The 21,641-nt window shown below is 36.0% G+C and overlaps 1 protein-coding gene and 1 non-coding gene across 2 annotated transcripts in view; both read left to right on the forward strand.

The window, feature by feature from the left end:
• The window catches only part of ZNF804A (zinc finger protein 804A), a 69,563-nt gene that overhangs the window by 38,853 nt on the left and 9,069 nt on the right, over positions 1-21,641 (forward strand). The gene's annotated exons all lie outside the window — the stretch shown is intronic.
• TRNAC-ACA lies at positions 16,441-16,512 on the forward strand. The gene has a single exon. It is a non-coding gene; the product is annotated as a tRNA-Cys (tRNA).

Here is a 21,641-nt window from a genome sequence, read left to right on the forward strand (position 1 = left end):
ATTGTAAATTCCCACCAGCAGTGAAAAGGAGATTTCATTATTCTATATCCTTGCCAATATTTGGTATTATCAGTTTTGAGTATTTTAGCATTTCTAAATAGTGTGTTGTGGCATCTAGTTGTTGATTAGTTGCTAAATTGTGTCCAACTCTTTTATGACCCCATGGACTATAACCCACCAGACCTCTCTGTTCGTGGGATTTTCCAGGTAAGAATACTGGATTGGGTTGCCATTTTTTCTTTTGGGCAATCTTCCCAACCCAGAGATTGAACTCACGTCTCTTGTGTCTCCTCCATTGGTAGGTGGATTCTTTACTACGGCACTACCTAGGGAGCCTATCACTCTGGTTACTAGTCCCTAAAGGTGTCAATAGGTTTTTATGAAAGATTCTGTGATTTAACAAAATATCCATGACTATTTTTGCTCCAAATGTTATTGTAAATTCTATAAAACTGTTCATACCCATAAATAATCATGGAAGTAATGAGCTTTCTTTATCCTATTATTGTTTACTTTTTTATGGTTTGTCCAATACAAACCATTGACTTGGAACTTGCTATGTTACAGTGGTGTATTTTCAAATTAGAAGTGAGATTTGGGGTAATTCATTTATCTATAAGTGTGTGTGGCTGTGCAATATTGCATGACATTTTAGCTTATTTTCCATTTGTATACATATACTGATTTATTAAATATCTACAAAGTATATACACATTTGGCTACCTTTTCCCCTCAATTGTACTTAAAGACAGTACCAGAATGTGACTCATATAGATTTGGTCACCTGAAAGTGTATTGTTTTGTTTTGGTGTTGTTCTTATGTCTTAAGTGCCCCCTGAGTAGTAAGCAGTGTTCTCTAGAAATTAGTCAGAGAAACTTCACTTGGAATTTTTCTGGGTTCCTTAAAGTATTATTAACAAAAAAGTTGTGTAACGTGATGTTTTTTAAAGTATATAATATGATGGTTTAATGTAGGTATTTATTGAAAATGATTACCAAATCAAGTTGATTAGTACATACATTATCAAATATAATTATAGTTATCAACCACAGTTACTTTTTTGTGGTGAGAACATTTAAGATCTGTTCTCTTAGGAAACTTCAAGTATACAATATATTATTTCAATATTATTTATCTATAGTCACCATGCTGTACATTAGGTCTTCAGAACATAGTCACCCTACATAACTGAATGTTTGTGCCCCCCTTGACCAACATTTCCCCCTTTCCTTCAACCAACATTCTACTCTTTGCTTTTATAAGTTAAACATTTTTTTTAGATTTTACATAGAATTGATATCATACATACAAGTATTTGACTTTCTGTGTTTTCTTACTTCACTTAGCATCATGTCTTAGATGTCCAGGTTTATCTATACTGTTGCAAATGACACTATCATCAGGGAAATGCAAATCAAAAGCATGATAAGATATCATCTCACAACTGTGAGGACAATTATTTTGAAAAAGACAAGAGATTACAAGTATTGGAGAGGGTGTGAGGTAAAGGGAACCTTTGTACACTGTTGACGGAAATGTAAGTTGGTGCAGCCAATAGAAAAACAATATGGAGGTCCCTCAAAAACTAATAGAACTGCCATATGTCCCAGCAGTTCCACTCCTGAGTATATATATGAAGGAAGTGAAATCAGACTTTCAAAGACATATCTGTCCATTGCAGCATTATTCACAATAGCCAAAATATATAGAAACAACCTAAGGGTCCACTGACAGATGAATGTACAAAAAAAAAAAAAAAAGTGAGAAACAATAAAATATTTTCCAGCTATAATGAAGAAGGAATCCCTGCTATTAGAAACTATTTTCATAAGAGTTGTCAGCTACCACTAGCTATAGCTTGGCCAAATTGCAAAGCCATAGCAGGTCAGCTTCCTGACTCTAAAGATCTACAGTCTTTTGAATTTACCAGCTCCTTCTATTTTTCTTGTCCTCTACTTCACCATGCCAGCAATTCATATGTCTGATTTAATGCTAATTAAATACAAATAACTAGATACCCATGCTAATGACATATGAAGGTTATTAAAGGCTATTATAAAGGTTATTAAAACTTCCCAGGTGACACAGTGGTAAAGTGGTAAAGAATCCTCCTGCCAGTGCAGGAGATGTGAGTTTGATCCCTGGGTTGAGAAGACTCCTTGAAGGAGGAAATGGTAACCCACTCCAGTATTCTTGCCTGGACATTCCCGTGGACAGAGGATCCTGTCACAAAGAGTTGGACATGACTGAGCAATCAACTGAGCACACATGCAGACACATAGTTTAAAAATTTGTAATAATTTAGGGCTCTTATTCTAAGCAAGAAATTATACTAAATGTTTCAGATGCTTTAGTTCATTTAATGTTTACCACAACCGTATCAACTAGTTATTATATCCATCTTCTAAATAAGAAAACTGATAAAACAGCTAAAAAGTGGTAGAATGGGGAGCTTGAACAAAGGTCTGACTCCAGTCCCATATTGTCAACTATTGTCTAAATATAATTTAGAGGTGTAGATAGTACTTTTTAAAGTCAATGACGAAAGGCTTTATCAGCTTAGAAAGAGTTCAGGTTTTATAATCATGTATAACTCATCTGCATACCTGAGGTTATTGATATTTCTCCCAGCAACCTTGATGCCAGCTTGTGCTTCATCCAGCCTGACATTTTACATGATGTACTCTCCATATAAGTTAAATAAGTAAGGTGACAATATACAGCCTTGATGTATTCCTTTCTCAATTTTGAACCAGTCCGTTGTTCCATGTCCGGTTCTAACTATTGCTTCTTGACTTTCATACAGGTTTCTCAGGAGGCAGGTAAGGTGGTCTGGTATTCCCATCTCTTTAAGAATTTCCACAGTTCATTGTGATCCACACAGTAAAAGGCTTTAGCATAGTCAATGAAGAAGTAGAGTTTTTCTGGAATTTTCTTGCTTTTTCTATGATCCAACAAATGTTGGCAGTTTGATCTCTGGTTCTTATTAGGGACAATTAAATTATGTTCCTATAAAATCTTTCAGTTTATTTTAATTATATGTTAAATGTTTTCTCCTATCCTTTTAAATTTGAGTTATTTTTTAAAATGTAAAACAAGTTTTAAATTTTAATAGAATATATACAAATAGAATGATCCAGAATTGTATATAAAAATCCTGTCCTTATCTCTTCATTGTATTTCCAGATCTAAGAGGTAAGCAAATTTAACTATTTATAGATCATTCTTATTAAAAGTATATATTCAAGTATTATATATCTTTTGTTGATTTAGACTGATGTACTATTATGAAAGATAAAAAAGTTAGTATTTTTATTTCCTACTTTGCCCCATTCACCTATAATTTTTATGAAATATACTATTATCCATATGATACCTAGTAGTTTTCTTGTAATTTTAAATAATATTTTCTTCCTTATTGATTTCTTCATATCAACTTTAGGTGTTGTATATTGCCCCATTGATGTAAAAGATAAAGAATTTAGTCTGCCTGCATTTTAACTTTTTCCTTACTTCAGTGTTTTTGCAACTTAAACAATTTGAAACTATTAAAAGAATACCATAAAATTTACTTTGTTCCTACAGCTGTAATTAAGTCTTCAGTGCACTGTTTTTCTGTTGAATCACTTTATGCCCCACATGAATGTATACATTATTATGATTAAGTCAGTAGTTTTTACAGAACCAAGTCTTGACTGAACACATAAAGAAGGGAACATAATCCTTTGTTACTAAATCCTGCTGCTTGAAAGCGATCATCTCTGCCTTCAAGTTTCAAAGGCCTCCTTTTAACTTCTTGTAAGCTTTCTTTGATTCTTTTTGATAATACTCAATTGCTGCTGATTCATTCGTTTGGTTCATGTTGTCCTTTCTTAGTTATTTCTTTTTCTTTTACTGTGGTTTATCCTGACAAAAGATCATATTTATGATAATCAGATGACTTTTTTTTTTTCGCTCTGGCATGTTTAAAAGTACTTTTTTTCTCTTTACATTTGCCTAAGTATATAAAATTCTGGGTTCAAATAATCATCCCTTAGAAATTTGAATTAGTAGGTTTTTAGGTTTTGTTTTTGTTTTTTGACTTTCTGTCATTCAGTATTATTGTTTATGTCAGTTTCAGTATCACTTTTCATAAGTAATGTGTTACTTTTTTCCTCTGGAAGGACTAAGATAAATCAGTACAGAGAGCTGAGTGCAGATTCTTGGTGGGTTTTGTGTTTTTTGGCAAAGAGTGCTTATAGGCATGTTTTCATGGGGGTGATTTTGTGGTGAGTAATCTAGCTGGCGGAGAAGGCAATGGCACCCCACTCCAGTACTCTTGCCTGGAAAATCCCATGGACAGAGGACCCTGGTAGGCTGCAGTCCATGGAGTCGCTGAGGGTCAGACACGACTGAGAGACTTCACTTTCACTTTTCACCTTCATGCATTGGAGAAGGAAATGGCAACCCACTCCAGTGTTCTTGCCTGGAGAATCCCAGGGACAGGGGAGCCTGGTTGGCTGCCGTCTATGGGGTCGCACAGAGTCGGACATGACTGAAGTGACCTAGGATCGCATAGCATAGCATAGCAATCTAGCTGGAGGAGATAGGTGCCCCTTTCATTGCTGAAGTAGGAGGTCCTTATTTTGCTGGATGAATCCCACTGGCCTAGCTATTCAGAATTCAGTGTTTAAATTAGTCTAATAGCTACATCAGAGCCCACTCTTCTCTCTTGTATTTGCCCACTGCAAATTCTCATAATTTCCCTTTGGAATCACCCCTATTATCTCAGTGTTCTGAGCTGCCATGTTCCTTACATGTATTTCCTGTCAATCCAATCTCTTTGGCCTTATAATCTGGATTTCTTCAAATATTCAGTTCCAATTCTGACTCATTTTCTGGGTTTGAGGAACATTTATTATTTTTCTTTCTTCTTAATTGTGTTTTGTCATCTCCATTTGATCACTGGAAAGACAAGAAAGGAAAATAGTTGCTGGATCATACATTTTTCAACTGACGTGAAATTTCTGGTTTTCCTTAAAAACTTCATAAAATAATATATAGAAGGATCATTGCCCCAATTTTGTATAATTGTATAATCTAAGCATATTAACATAATATTTAAGACTTTCTGCCTTTAAGAACAGTGCATTCCATTTTAATATCTTTATAGCTTCAGTGCTTTATTCCTAGACAGGTGGGATTCTATAATGACCCTCAAAATTCCTAGCCCCTTATGTATACACATCTTCTCCCTGTTATCCAATTACAATTTAATCTCTGTTCTACTGTGAAGTGATTTTGCAGGTACAATTATGATCCCAAATTAGCTGACTTTAAGATGATCTCATTAGGCTTAACCTAATCTCATAAGCTTCAGCAGTATGCGAACCAAGAAATTCCAGACATACAAGCTGGATTTAGAAAAGGCAAAGGAACCAGAGAATAAATTGCCAACATTTGTTGGATCATAGAGAAAGCAAGAAACTTCTACTTCTGCTTCATTGACTACATTAAAGCATTTGACTGTGTGGATCACAACAAACTGTGCCAAATTCTTAAACAGATGGGAGTCCCAGACCACCTTACCTGTCTCCTGAGAAACCTTTATACAGGTCAAGAAGCAACAGAATCAGACATGAAACAACAAACTAGTTCAAAATTGGGAAAGGATTATATCAAGGCTGTATATTGTCACACTGTTTATTTAACTTATATGTACAGGGAGTGCCTATGTGCTAAGTTGCTTCAGTCGTGTCCAATTCTTTGCAGCCCTATGGACTGTAGCTCACCAGCTTCCTCTGTCCATGGGGATTCTCCAGGCAAGAATACTGGAGTAGGTTGCTATGCCTTCTTCCAGGGTTTCCTCCCATTCCAGGGACTGAACCCGCTTCTCTTGGGTCTCCTGCATTGGCAGGCAGGTTCTTTAGCACTAGCGCCACCCAGGAAGCCCAAATGTAGAGTACATGCTGGATTGGATGAATCAAGGTGGAATCAAGATTGCAGGGAGAAATATCAACAACTTCAGTATGTAGATGATACCACTCTAATGGCAGAAGAGAAGACTCTTGAGAGTCCCTTGAACTACAAGGAGATCAAACCAGTCAATGCTAAAGGAAATTAACCCTGAATATTCATTGGAAGGACTGATGCTATAGCTGAAGTTACAATATTTTGGCCACTGGATGTGAAGAGCTAACTCATTGGAAAAGATCCTGATTCTGAGAAAGATTGAGGCCAATGGGACAAGGAGGTGACAGAGGATGAGATGATAGGATGGCACCACCAACTCAATGGAGATGAGTTTGATGAAACTCTGGGAGAGAATGGAAGACAGTGATAGCCAGCTGGCTTTGAAGTTGTACGGGGCTCTATGGAAAGAAATGCAGCAAACACTAATAGTTCAGAGGTCTCTGAATGACAGCCAGCAAGGAAACAGTCCTATAGTCACAAAGAACTGAATTTTGCCAACAACAAGATTTAACTTGGGAACACATTTTTCCCTGGTGGCTCAGATGATAAAGAATCTGCCCATAATGCAGGAGACCTGGGTTTGATCCTTGGGTTGGGAAGATCCCCTGAAGAAAGGAATGGCTACCCACTCCAGTATCTTTGCCTTGAGAATAATTCTGTGGACAGAGGAGCCTGGCAGGCTACAGTCCATGGGATGGCAAAGAGACAGACACAACTTAGTGACCAACACACTTCTTTCTGGATGAAAACTCAGTGCTAACTGACACCTTGATTTCAGCTTTGTCTACCCTGAGCTCAGAACACAGTCACTGTGTCTGACATTTAACCATAGGAACCATAACAAATAAAAGTGTGTCATTTTAATCCTTTGGTTTGTGTGATTTTTTTTCAGAGAGATATACAAAATTAACACATTCTCTCATCATTCTACATTTCTTATTATAAACTCTAAACATTCCTTCTACAGCTCCATGTCTTTGTTTCTGATTTGAAAAGTACCTGTGATGTCCTTTCTTCTATCTCTTAAAGATTTTCATTATATTTCATTATATTGGGTTTTTTTTTTGTTGTTTTATATTGTTTTTGACAAGTATACAAAGCTTTTACATTTCTTCATAAATCCTTTTTGGAAAACTTGAAATCTCTTATCTTCTGAAAAAAAAAATGGCTCTGTGTCTCATATATGATGTATTTTATTCTGCCAAAATTTATATTGCTGAGAGCAAACTATACTCTTAAATTAACTTGTGACACTCCAAGTACTGACACTAACAAACTAAGAATACTCCTTTAAATGGATGAAATATTTTAATAGAAAATATCATATTGTTTACTCTCAAATAAATGAATGATGTCAGAGGTTTAGGTTTTCAAATTCAGTTTTCAAATTCAAACTATCAGACATTTCATCATCTAAATAATAAAATAACAATATTATGTCATATAAACATATAATATTTAGTAGTTTGAAAAACATTATATTTATTATTTTATTTTGATTTTGTAAAAATTCTAAAAGCTGGAAAGTTTATATTTAATAGTTGAGGACATAAACTTTTAACAATATGATTCATAAAGTCATACAGATAACTACAAATAAATCATATCCTCCCAATCTATCTTGTAACTTAAACCTAATATTTCCCCCACATATCTTATATCCCCTGTTTTGGTAAGCTTCTGCTAGAAAAAAATAATTATTTCTTAGGTAATGTGTTAATTTTCTATTGCTGTTGTACCAAATTATTACAAATTTAACACAAATTGTCAGAGTCCTAAAAGCAACATGTCATCAGGGCTTTGTTTCTTCTAGAGGCTATGGGAGAGAGTCAATGTTCTTGCCTTTTCCAGTTTTAAGAAGCTGCCTTCATTCTTTGGGTCATAACCCCTTCCCTCATCTTCAAAGTCAGCAAGAGGATACTATCTTCAAATTTCTCCATCTCTCTCTCTCTCTTTCCCTCTCTTCCTATCCGTCACCTCTGCTTCTATGCTCACATGTCCTGTGACTCTGACTCTCCTGTCCCCTCTTTCATTTCTAAGGATGCTTGTGATCATATCTGGCCTTACCTGGCTAATCCAGGAATATTTCCCCCTTTCACAGTCCTTAGTTTAGGGATATCTGTGAAGTCCCTTTGCCATGCAAGGATTCCAGGGATTAAGATAGAAACATTTTAGGGAACCAGTTTTCTTTCTATCAAAGGTAACTTTGGTTAGAATTATGAGAGCTGTATCAATGGTTTTATCTAGTATTAAGATTAGCAGACTTTAGGGACTTCCCTGGTGGTCCAGTAGTTAAGAATCTGCCTTGCAATTCAAGGGACAGGAGTTTGATCCCAGGTCGGGGAACTAAGGTCCATGAGACATGGAGCCGCTAAGCTTGCACTATAACTTCTGAAGCCCACATACGCTGGAGCCCATGAAACATGACTAGAGTTGCGCACCACAGTGAAAGGCCTACATGATGCAATAAAGATCTACCTTTGAAAATTATTTAGTGTTTGTGTTACACAATTAAATATCATATTTGTTAATAAAACTTTTATTTTACATGAAACTGGCTTAAGTAAACTTTCTGATATTTCTTTATACAATTATGCCTCTTGATTAATTAGCATTTTTTTAAAAAAGTTTTTTGGTGCAGGTTTGCAAGATAAAGTAGTCTTTGAGTCACTGAATTCAATCTCAAATGAGATCCCTATAGAATACACAAACTTCTACCCTTTAACTTTTGGATTAGAATAAGGAAGAGAAAAAAAAAAATTGATATTTACTGAGTGAAAGGAAATAAATGTGGTTTGCATATTTGTTTTCTTCATTTTACAAATGGTGGAGGGATCACCAAGGGTCACACAGACAGCAAATGGTGAAGTCAAATTTCATCTCTTGAAGTATCCTCAAACTCATAATTTATCCTTTGTGTAGAATAATGCTGACCTATGTTTACAGTGAAACTAATGTTAACATATTACCATGAGTGTAGAATTTGGGAAGTTTTCTTAATACTTTAAATTCCAATTTTTGGGGGATAGTGATGTACTCAATTAAATACTGAAAATCTAGCCTCCTGGAGATTTCCCACATTTTCTTAAGACAAAGTGGCAGGAAATGAAGTCCCTAAAATCCGTCTGTAGTTCTCAGGAGTCTTCTGAAAATACCTAAGAGATATCTATAGTTATTAGATTAGATATTATCCTGAGCATTTTAAATTAACTGCCCATAGGCTAGTGAAAAGCAGTACTTTGGAGTGTAAAAAGCTTATTTATTAAAAAGAAGAAAAGAAAACAATGTAGTAGTTTTAATGTCAATGATTTTTAAATAGATCAGATAAATGAGTAAGCCAAAACAAAAATTTTTATTTTATGTTTATTATTACTTTTTCACATCTTTTGATCCTCTTATTTTTATCTTCTCCCAACTGGCAATTTTTCTTGAGGGTCTTAAAACTAACTCATTTTGTTTTAACCAATTAAGGAAAAATTTGAATAAAATGTTGATTATATAAATAATATGAAAAAATCAATTCATGTTTTACTTTTTAGGTGAAATTCACATAGCATAAAATTCACCATAATAAAATGAGCAATTCACTTTATTATACAAATGCTCATAAATTCAGTGGTATTAATAGATTCATCATTCTATGAAACTATCATCTCTATCTAGCTTCACATTTTCATTACCCAAAAGAGAGACCCCATACACTTTAAAGAGTCACTCCCCATTTTCCCCTACTCCAACCCAAAGTCACTCTGCTTTCTATATCTATGGGTTTTGCTTTATAAAAATTTCATATAAATGGAATCATATAATTTGTGACATTTTATGTCTGGCTTAACTTTAGCACAACATTTTTGAAGTATATCCATATTGTATATTCCTTTTCATGGGTAAATAATGTTCCATTGTATGGATATACCATAGTTTGTCCATTTATCACTGATGGACACTTGGATTATTTTCCTCTCTGACTATTGCAAATAGTGCTTATGTGTTCATTTGTGTGCAAGTATTTTTTTAATTTGTTTTAAAACACTTTATGTCTATATGTAGAAATGGAATTGCTAGATTATAGATAATTATACATTAATTTTTGAGCATCTGCCAGAGAATACTCAATAGCAACTGCCCATTTTGCATTGCCAATAGCAATTAAAATGAGTTCCAGTTTCTCCATATCTTTGCCAACATATGCTATTTTCCTTTTAAAAAAGTATCTATCCTAATAATTATGAAATACCATCTCCTTGCTAAGCATATTTTCCTGTCCTTGTTTGCCATTTTCATAGCTTCCTCAGATAAATGTCTGTTCAAACATCATGCCCATTTTTAAATATTTGGTTGTTGAAATTTTTAAATTATAAAACATTGGCTATATGTGTTCATTATCTTTGAGCCTATCTTACTTACACCCAAAAGTTTGTGCCTTCCATCCCTCCCACCCTATACTGCCCCTCCCCTGCTTCCCACTGGTAACTACTAATTTATTCTCTATGAGTCTTCTTTTTTATTTTCACTAGTTTGCTGTATTTTTTAGATTCCATATATAGTTGGATAATTGACTGATACGTTATTTTATTTGCAAGTATTTTTCCCATTCTGTAGGTTATCTTTTCATTTACTTTGTTTGATGCGCACAAGTGCTTAATCTTAATTTATTCCCATTTGTCTATGCTTTTCTTTTGCTGATCTTGCTTTTTGTGTCATATGCAAGAACCATTGCCAAAACTATGGTTGTGAAGATTTAGCCCTATGATTCCCTTCAGAGTTGTGTAGATTTAGCTTTTATATTTAGTTTTTGATCCATATTGAACTAATTTTTATAAAAGGTGTGTTGAGTGTCTTTGATTGTGTTCAAAATGCTGCCCTGATAGAGCTCTGTGCCTTACTCTTCATGTAGTTATTATTATGTTACATTTTTCTACATTATATGTACAATGCATAGATTTATAATTACTGAATTATGATTTGTATTTTAAAACACATGTAAGTAAAAGAGTAGTTACAAAGCAAAATACAGTCATACTGGCTTTTATATTTACCTATGGAGTTACCTTTACCAGTGCACTTTAATTTTTCATATGACTTTAGATTACTCTTTCATGTTTTAACTTCAGCCTGAGGGACTCCCTTTAGCTTTTCTTATAAGACAAGTCTATTAGCAGCAACTCCTTTAGTTTTTAATTATTTGGTAATACCTTAATTTTACTCTTTATTTCTGAAATATGGTTTTGCCAGATACAGTATTTTTGATCAACAGTTTTTTTTTTTTTTCTGCAGATAGGTAGGAAGGACAAAGGTGAATTAAAATGCCAGAAAGCTCTCCTACCATGTTTAAATCATCTTTTTCTTAATTCACCAGTTGCTTGGTTGCTATTAAACCTTGACTGTTCTCCAGAGTTTTGACAAAGTTGATTCTGAAAATTTTTACTTATTTTTTTGTTTCTGCATAGGGTCAGCTTCCCAGAACTTTTACTCTGCCATTTTCACTGACATCACACAATAATAGTTTCTGAAGATTTGGAAAGATTTTTAACTTGTATCTTCATGTAGGGGGCTTCCAGGTGGCTGAGTGGTAAAGAGTCTGCATGCCTATATAGGAGACACAGGAGACGTGGGTTTGGTCCCTGGACTGGGTAGATCCTGTGGAGGAGGAAATGGCAATGCATTCCAGTATTCTTGCCTGTGAAATCCCATGGGCAGAGGAGCCTGGTGGGTTAGTCCATGGAGTCACGACAAGGTTGAACAGGATTGAGTGACTAAACAATCTTCACGTAGCCATGTAGCTCTAAAATCCCAGCATCACATTCCTGTAATGTTTCTCCTGAGATCTAACCGTGGCCAGTGCTCATTTCTATGAGATCTGCCATCAATTAGGGTCTCATAGATTCCCTCACCTTAGGACTTGTCAAGGTGATTTCATCCCAGATACTCAAGTATCGCTTTCATGTTTGTTCTCTGGCTCTTGGCTGCCTCTGTCAAGATCTCCATGCTCTTGAGATGTGAAGCAGAATTCAAGCAGCCCCCAGGGTGCAGGTCAGCAAGATCACAATACCCAGCTCTGGTCTCAGTGCCTAGAACATAGCTTATCCTGGGCAGGCCTGTCCTGCCACATGTGAAGTTTTGAATGATTATTCAGTATTAGGTTCACTTAGAAAGTTATAAGCCAGTATCTCAAACCAGGTGCTTTTTTTTTTTTTTCTCTCTCTCTCTCTCACATGAGTCCTTACATTTCCATACAGTTTGGAGGCTCTATCCCTTGGAATTTCAAGTTACCACTTTATTGCCAAGAGACATCACAGGGGTGAATGTGAAACCCACTGTGGCTTAGAAGTTTGCATATTTCACAAATCAGAACAATTATATCTAAAAGGCTCTGTGGGTATAATTTCTATGGTCCTGGCAAGGGACAAACCTGGTTTGCACTCTAAGAAGTCACCAGTTATGGCTTCCCACCAAGTATTAATAAATCCTTCACATTCTCCTCAGCTCAAATGCAGTTTTCAAAATAGGAGTTATTTCCAGTTATAAGCAAAATTGTCTAATAACACAATATTCCATCTTTATTATATGCCTAAGAAACCACTATAAGTTACACCAATGTTAAATTACTCTATAGAGATGTTTGTCAACTATTTGATCATTTTTTATTATAAATACATGATAAATCTTTCATAATTATGTATATATAAATATTAACAAAGAGAAATAAAAAAAGATATATCTATTTCTATATAATGTGATACTGTATTTCTCACAGATTTTTAGTCCTACGGTCCCTACATATTATTCTCCCACCATACATATGCCAAAAAGATGATTAAAATATTAACCAACCCACAATTATTCCATGATGTTAAAGATCTTGTATGTAAAACTCCACCAGATTTGTTTTATCATTTTGTATTGCATATAATGATTTACTTGTGCATGTTCAAAGATCTTGGAAGTATTTTGAACACTCTAATTACTTGTGTGATAAGTCACTTCAGTCGTGTCTGACTCTTTGCGACCCTACGGACTATAGCCTGCCAGGCTCGTCTGTCCTGATATTCTCCAGGCAAGGCTACTGGAGTGGATTGCTATGCCCTCTTCCAGGGGAGTGTGCCAACCGAGGGATCAAACCTGTGTCTCTTATGTCTTCTGCTTTGGCAGGTGTGTTCTTTATCACTAGGACCACTATTTATTAGGCCATAAACTTGAATGTGGGGTTCCCAAATAGCACTAGTGGTAAAGAAACCACCTGCAGCTTCAATCCCTGATTGGGAAGATACCCTATAGAAGGAAAAGGCAATCAACTCCATTATTCTTGCCTGGAAAATTCCATGAACAGAGGAGCCAGGTGGGCTATATTCCATGGGGTCACAAAGAATTGAACGCAACTAAATGACTAAGCACATAAACATGAATGTATGATAGGAAGATATGTACAATGATAATTTTTGTTTCAGCCTTAAAGTATATCTATTATTTATATTTCAAATTGAAATTTAAAAACCTCATAGTAAAACAGGCTAACAAGGAAAAAAATGGCAAAATAGCATATAATGGAAAACAAAAGTATAATACTTCTAATTTTACCTTACAAAGAAAAATATTCATTAACATTTATGTATTTCTAGCATTTTTAGTCTTCTGTAGCTACTGATGTGCTGTGCTCAGTCATTTCAGTTGTGCCTGACTCTGTGCAGCCCCGTGGACTGTAGACTGTCAGATTCCTCTCTCTGTGTAATTCTCTAAGCAAGAATACTGGATTGGGTTGCCATATCCTTCTCCAGGTGATCTTCCGGACCCAGGGATCAAACCTGTGTCTCTTACATCTCCTGCATTGGCAGATGGGTTCTTTACCACTAGGGCCACCTGGGAAGTCCACTATAGCTACAGATACCTTTATATTGTAAACTCATGAGCATGCCACTTTAAAAACTAGCATTATACTACAACAATATTCCAGATATATTAAGCTCTTAGCATTACTGGTAGTTCAGTTCAGTCGCTCAGTCATGTCCGAATCTTTGTGACCCTATGAATCACAGCATGAGAGGCCTCCCTGTCCATCACTAACTCCCGGAGTTCACCCAAACTCATGTCCATTGAGTCGGTGATGCCATCCAACCATCTCATCCTCTGTCGTCCCCTTCTCCTCCTGCCCTCACTCTTTCCCAGCATCAAGGTCTTTTCCAATGAGCCAGTTCTTCACAGCAAGTGGCCAAACTATTGGGGTTTCAGCTTCAACATCAATCCTACCAATGAACACTTAGGACTGATTTCCTTCTGATGGACTGGTTGGATCTCCTTGCAGTCCAAGGGACTCTCAAGAGTCTTCTCCAACACCACACTTCAAAAGCATCAGCTCTTCAGTGCTCAGCTTTCTTCACAGTCCAATTCTCACATCCATACATGACCACTGGAAAAACCATAGCCTTGACTAGATGGACCTTTGTTGACAAAGGAATGTCTCTGCTTTTCAATATGCTGTCTAGGTTGGTCATAACTTTCCTTCCAAGGAGTTAAGCGTCTTTTAATGTCATGGCTGCTATCACCATCTGCAGTGATTTTGAAGCCCAGAAAAACAAAGTCAGCCACTGTTTCCACTGTTTCCCCATCTATGTGCCATGAAGTGATGGGACCAGATGCCATGATCTTTGTTTTCCGAATGCTTAGCTTTAAGCCAACTTTTTCAGTCTTCTCTTTCACTTTCATCAAGAGGTTCTTTATATATGGCAAAACCAATACAAGATTGTAAAGTAATTAGCCTCCAATTAAAATAAATAAATTTAAATAATAAAAAAGAGGGTCTTTAGTAGCTGCATGGTATTTCCTTATGAAATTGAACCATAATTCTAAATGTACTTTTGGCTACTGAAGTTGTTTGTGTATTTTTTAAAATAAAAGTGTCAATATTTCTTAGATTCAAGTTTCCATCGCTTTGTCTGTATACCAAAGATCTTACTGAGATTTTTGCTAACAAATTTTCAAAGCCTCCTATTGTATGAGAAGTTAATCACTGCAATCCTGTGCCAATTCAATTTGACAAGCATTCATGAGTACTTACAATGTGCAAGACACTTCTGATCCAGCACTTAAGAAAATGAACTGAATGGTTGGAAAAATCAGTTTTAGACATAACACATACAGATTGCAAAGACTTTTATATTAGAAATAGAATGAGTTTTTGTCCATAAAGAGAAACTTCAGTTAATGGAATCCAAAGAATGAGAGGCCTTGGGGAAAGATATTGTTCCGATCTGATATGCCATTAAGAGATTAGATGCCTCTAAAGCTGCCAAGAGAAAAGTCCAAAAGATATGCATTCATGATAGTAATGGGAAAATAAATTTTAAAAAGAAGTTTCCACAGGTTCACTCTGCTTAAAACCATTGATTAGATAATGACTAGAAGGAAATTATACATTGAAGTGTGATACCATTCACTTGAATATCTTAACCTCCCTGCAGAAATATATTTGCTAACATTCTAATAGAACCTAGTGTGTGCTGTCTTCCAAGAGAGATAAATTGATTCAGGAAATAGAGATGGTGATTGAGTTGTAATTCTTTGAAGGTATTACTCTGTATAAGATAGAAAGCAGACTCAGATTTTTCAAAAACCATTAAATAGTTCTTGATAGAAACAACTCTCAGGAATTTAAAGGAAATCTTAAGCCTGTGGAAACAGAAATATTGGGCAAAATATTGACTTACTAAGGTATATGAAAATAGGAACAGAAGTATTGAGCCCGTTTAAAGGAGTAATGGATTTACGTGTAGTGAAGAAAACACTTAACAAAGTAATTACTATTATTGTTCTAAATACACATTTTATTTGGTAAAAACTAAGTTCATCTTAAAAGATGACATTGAAAACGCCAATCTTGGGATGTAGAAACTAGAATGAACTTTAGATATCATCAGCAACTTCATCTGAGGGAAGAAATTTCTAAGAATATGAAATTAATTATCCAGTCACACATCTAGTAAGTCAGTATATAAAGCTAAGATTTCATTCAGCTGCAAATGAAAGTAAAATCAGGTAAAGTTGGCTTTTGTTTTTTTTGCTTTTTTTTACAAGCTACATAGGTAATCCATCCTAGTATAACACATAATTCAAAGATGCTATTAGGGGACAGGGAGTCTTTTTTATTTTTTGCTTTGCTATCTTCAGAATCTAGGCCTTCTCTGTCAAGCTGACAGCCTTGCAGCTGAAAAGATGGTTGTTTCTCATCTAAGACTCACAATTACACATGGGTATGAAGTGAAAAACATAGTTAAAAATATATATATATATTTTAAATGAGACTTGTTTTTTAGGTACATGCTCCTCAGAGGCATCTGCTTACAATTAATTACAATTAATGAGGCTTGTGTCACATGACCACACATTTCAGGGAGGTTGAAATGTTTATTATTTGAATTGAATATCCTCCTGTCCCTCCCCCAACATTGGAATTCACCTAATGAATTAGAAGGATGTAATATATAATGTAGCCTTCCCTGGTGGCTCAGATGGTAAAGTGTCTGCCTACAATGCAGGAGACCCAGGTTCAATCCCTGGGGAGGGAAGATCTCCTGGAGAAGGAAATGGCAACCCACTCCGGACACGGCTGAGCAACTTCACTTTCATTTTCAGGATATAATGTGAAGGCAATTTGCATTGTTCACCACAAATATCATCTAGATACCCATCTTCTGGTGAAAACCTGTATTAATCAGGGTTTGCCAGAGAAACAGAGCTAGTCTCTCTCTCTCTCTTTAGTCACTAAGTCGCATCTGACTCTTGTGACCCCATGGACTGTAGCCTGCCAGGCTCCTCCATCCATGGGATTCTCCAGGCAAGAGTACTGGAGTGGGGTGCCATTGCCTTCTCCAGGGGATCTTCCCGACCCAGGAATCGAACCCGGGTCTCTTGCATTGCAGGCAGGTCTTTACCAATTGAGCTATGAGGGAAGCCAATAGAGCTAATAGAATATATCTATTTATCTATCAGTCTCTCTCTGTCTGTTCACTTCTTCTGAAGAACTGGCTTACGTATTGTGGAAGATGACAAGTCCAAAACCTGCCAGGTTGGAAACCTAAGAAAGAGCTGATGTTGTAGTCTAAAGTCTAAAGGCTGTCTGCAACAGACTGAATGAAGCCCACCCACACTATGGAGAGTAATCTGCTTTACTAGGATTTAAGGAATAAATCTTATTACTTATCTGATTTAAAGTTTATCTCATGTAAAAATGATCTTAGATGAGATTAGTATCTAAAATATACTGATTTAAATGTTAATCTCATCTAAAAAATTTCTTCACAGTGGTGTCTAACATCTAGTCTGGTATTTGACCAAATAGCTGGGTTCTGTGGCCTAGCCAGCTTGACACACACAGTTAACTATCTTAAGTCTTTCCCTCATCAATTTGGCACCCATAGATATCTCCTTTAGTTCAGTTCACTCGCTCTGTCATATCCAAATTTGCTACCCCATGGAATGCAGCAGACCAGGCTTCTTTATCCATGACCAACTCCTGGAGCTTGCTCAAACTCATGATATCCCCTTGAAAGTGAAAGTGAAAGTGATGTCGCTCAGTCATGTTGGACTCTTTGCAACCCCATGGACTGTAGCCTACCATGCTTCTCCATCCATGGGATTTTCCAGACAAGAGTACCGGAGTGGGTTGCCATTTCCTTCTCCCCTTAAATTTTACGGAATGTCTAAACAAAGACAACAATAGGTAATATGCTTCCTAAAATAAACACATTCTTTATACAACTGAAAATGCACTAATTTTCTCCCCAGAAGAGGATTAAAATTCTTCAGTAATGTTAGCTTTTCTTGCAATCCTGTTAGTTATATACTCTGATATAAATTCAATATATCTTATATGATAACAGAATAAATGAAGAAAGAAAATGTATATGTATTTCATAACTAAATGAGGAAGAAATACCCATGACAATTAGATTAATTAATATAACTAGTCATGTGATCATAGTTGATATTTATAACTGCTTTATTCTACTACTCATTCCCTTTGCTCTCAACAAGCATCTTAGCTGATCATGGTATTTTCCATGATGGAATGACTCAAGCCTTCATTCCTGAGGGGACTGGACCATTACTAGTACTGTCTGAATTGAGTTGTTGTATTTTTTCCTTGACCTTCTTTAATCACAGGGCATGATAACTCTAGGACACCAAAAGGGAGCTCCTGTATTCCAGACAACTTTCCTCACCACTGTTGTGGCTAGTAGTTCGTTGTCTCCTTGGTGATCAGGAAAAGTCATCTCACCCAGCACAGCACCACCCTTCTTTGCAGGTTGATTCAGTATAAAAAGCCCAAAGCAGCAAAGTAAAAAATTTAATTCCCAATTCAATGGAATATTGATATATCTCCTGGGTGGAATTCTCCAGTTTGGAACTAAGATTTCTAGGACAGAAAAACATGTTTGTGGGTACAGAAATCAAACATTTTGCTAGTGGACCACTAGGGGTAGTAGTAAGTGACGCCACTTCAGTTTCCACCCCTTGATATTTGAATCCTTCAGTCCTGGTTATGCCAAAAAAAAAAGCAGTATATATTGGACACTAATTCAGAGGACATACAGCCTCTTGGAGAACATTGCTCCAGCCCTGCTAGGTATCGACACCTAGTAATTTAACTCTAGATATAACTGAGCCTTCTAAAGGTCATACCTCCCTTCTTCAAACCAGCTACTTCAAAACAGTGGGGAACATGGTAAGACCAGTGAATTCTATGAGCATGGGCCCACTTCCACACTTTTTCTTTCTTTGCTGTGAAGAGAGTTTCTTAATCAGAGCAATGATCATAAATGTGGAGTACCATAATGATGGAAATGGCATTCTGTAGGCCCTCTGTTACCAGCAGAGTGGGCAGAGTGTTAACCAGAGTAGCCCTGGCTCACAGCTAGTATGAAGCGGGGGTTCTCAGTCCCACAGACACAAGGAAATTAAATCTACCAACAACCTTAGGGAGGTTGTGAGATGATTTTTTTTCCAACACAAGTCTCCAGATGAGAAAACATCTTGATCAACAACTTGATTGAGCACAGAACAGGCATATTCATCTACAGAAATATGGAGATAATAATGCATGCTGTTTATAGCTGTTAAATTTGTGGTAATTTTTAAAACAGAAATAGAGAATAAGCCTAATAAAAAACCTTACCTAATCACTCTATTTGAAATTGTGACCCCATGGACGGTAGCCTGCCAGGCTCATCTGTCCGTGGGGATTCTCCAGGCAAGAATACTGGAGTGGGTTGCCATGCCCTCTAGAGGATCTTCCCAACACAGGGATCGAATACAGGTCTCCCCCATTGAGGCTGATTTTTTACCATCTGAGCCACCCGGGAAGCCCTTATTTCCTACACCCTCAGCTTAAATTCATTCCATCCATAGCACTTTTCACTATCTACTGTACTTTACAACTGACTTATTTATAAGTTTTAATGTACGTTTCTCTCAACTATGACAAAAAATTCATGCAACGAACAGAGCTTTTATCCTCCTTTGTCACAGATATATCAACAATGCTTAGAATAACAGCTGACAGGTAATGGACTTTCCTGAAGTATTTACTGAAAGATAAATGAATATTTGCAATACATCCCAATGAACCTGACCTAAAGAGTTAGGCATCTTGAATAAAATATTGCAGAGTAAACATAGGAGATAAATCATATGAAATGTTCCTGGAAATCCTGATTCCAGTCTGGTTCTACCACTTGCACACAACTGTGAACAAGTCTAAAATTTGCTTAACTTTAGTTTTGTCATCTCTAAATATGGATAATAAGGCTAGCTCTGTTTGCTTTCATGCTTATTTTCAAATTAATGTATGTAATACTGTGTAATAAATTTTAAGGAACAGTATTAATTTTAAATGAAGAAATACATACAGGTGGCTGATATGTATGTAAAAATATTTCCACTTCCTAGTAAGCAAATGAATTATAGCAAAACATTAAATCATATATCACTTATTGACTGTAAATAAGTATATCATAATGTATATAATATATCACTTGTTGACTGTCATCCCTCTAAATTAAACAAATTTTGAGGGATGCTGCCCAGTATTGGATAAGGTATATATTCTCATATACTGTTGGGAGCAGTACAATGATGGTATAAGGCTATGTACAGTGGTTTGGAAAATCTCAAAAAGTGCATTTTGATCTTTTGTTTTAGTATTCCTTGTAGGAACCTGTCTTTTGGGTGTAATTAGATAGGTGTACACAATATACATATAAGAATGTTCATGAAACTTTGGTTTGCAATTGTAAAACAATGTAATTTATCTAAATGTTTGCACAGAAACTGATGAGTCTTTTAAGTGTTATTTTTCTCTCTCTTGCTTTTTCTCTATTTCTCACATTGATTAAACCTTTGCCACTCTCTAAACACCATCACTAACTTGAAGCCAGGATTGATATAACTTTCCCAACCATCCAACTCCATGGGTTTTCCTGAGACCATATCTGAGGATTAATGACCTTGTGTTGCCCTTGTGAGATTCTGTTTCTCTATAGACTAAGAAAAGTAAATCAGTGGGAAAGTAGAATAAACCCTCTGAGATGGTATCATAACCAAAGAATATTGATTTCTGTTTTTTCTTTTTTTAGTGCATATTTTCAAAGTATATATTGAATTATATGTGAGCATACACTACAATTTGTTTTGCAGTGCAGTAGACAGACCACATCCACCCACACGTTCCTTTTAACATACTTTTAATTTTCTGATTCTTGCTGACTGTCATTCCTGTCTTGACATTTATCACCAAGAATTTTTTAATTGTGATTCTCAATAAATTGTTGAGGAGGCTTTTGAAATAACATTAATATTTCCATAAGTCTCACTGGTGTAATCTTGTATATTCCTTTGTGTGGAACTTAAGTTTTCTTTCCATTTGGCATTCTCAGAAGAATTCACTTGGTTTCTATTTTTTTACCTTTCAAAATTACTCTTATAGTTATAAAATATTATGTAGGACTTTATTTTGCTGCATAAAAATGCAAGAAAGGCTATAAAGACTGATAAATTCTATCCTAAAACTGACCAAAGTATTTGGCCAGACCTATAACCTCTGCAGTTTCCCAGGTGGATCAGTGGTGAAATAATCTGCCTGCCAATGCAGAAGGTGGATGAGACTCCAATCTGATCTTTGGTCATGAAGATCCCCTGCAGAAGGAAACGGCAACCCACTCCTAGTATTCTTTCCCAGAGAATTCTGTGAACAGAGGAACCTGGCAGGCTACAGTCCATAGGGTCAGAAAGAGTCGGACATGACTGAGCACACACAGCATATATAACCTCTACAACTAAGTAGTCCCTAAATATTAGTCAAGTTTATTTACCGTGATATTAGGAAGTCTATCACCGAGATAAGAAAAATTTTATGTATATAGAGGGAGATTGAGATCAATAGGAACACTTGAATGTATATTTGGTGTATCCAACCAGTCCATCCTAAAGGAAATCAGTCCTGAATATTCATTGGAAAGACTGATGCTGATGCTGAAACTCCAGTATTTTGGCCACCTGATGTGAAGAACTGACGCATTTGAAAAGAACCTGATGCTGGGAAAGATTGAAGGCAGGAGGAGAAGGGGACAACAGAGGATGAGATGGTTGGATGGCATCACTGACTCAATGGACATGAGTTTGAGCAAGCTAGGAAGTT

This window comes from Oryx dammah, unplaced genomic scaffold (genome assembly GCF_014754425.2).
Source record: "Oryx dammah isolate SB20612 unplaced genomic scaffold, SCBI_Odam_1.1 HiC_scaffold_27, whole genome shotgun sequence".
NCBI classification, from domain to species: Eukaryota; Metazoa; Chordata; class Mammalia; order Artiodactyla; family Bovidae; genus Oryx; species Oryx dammah.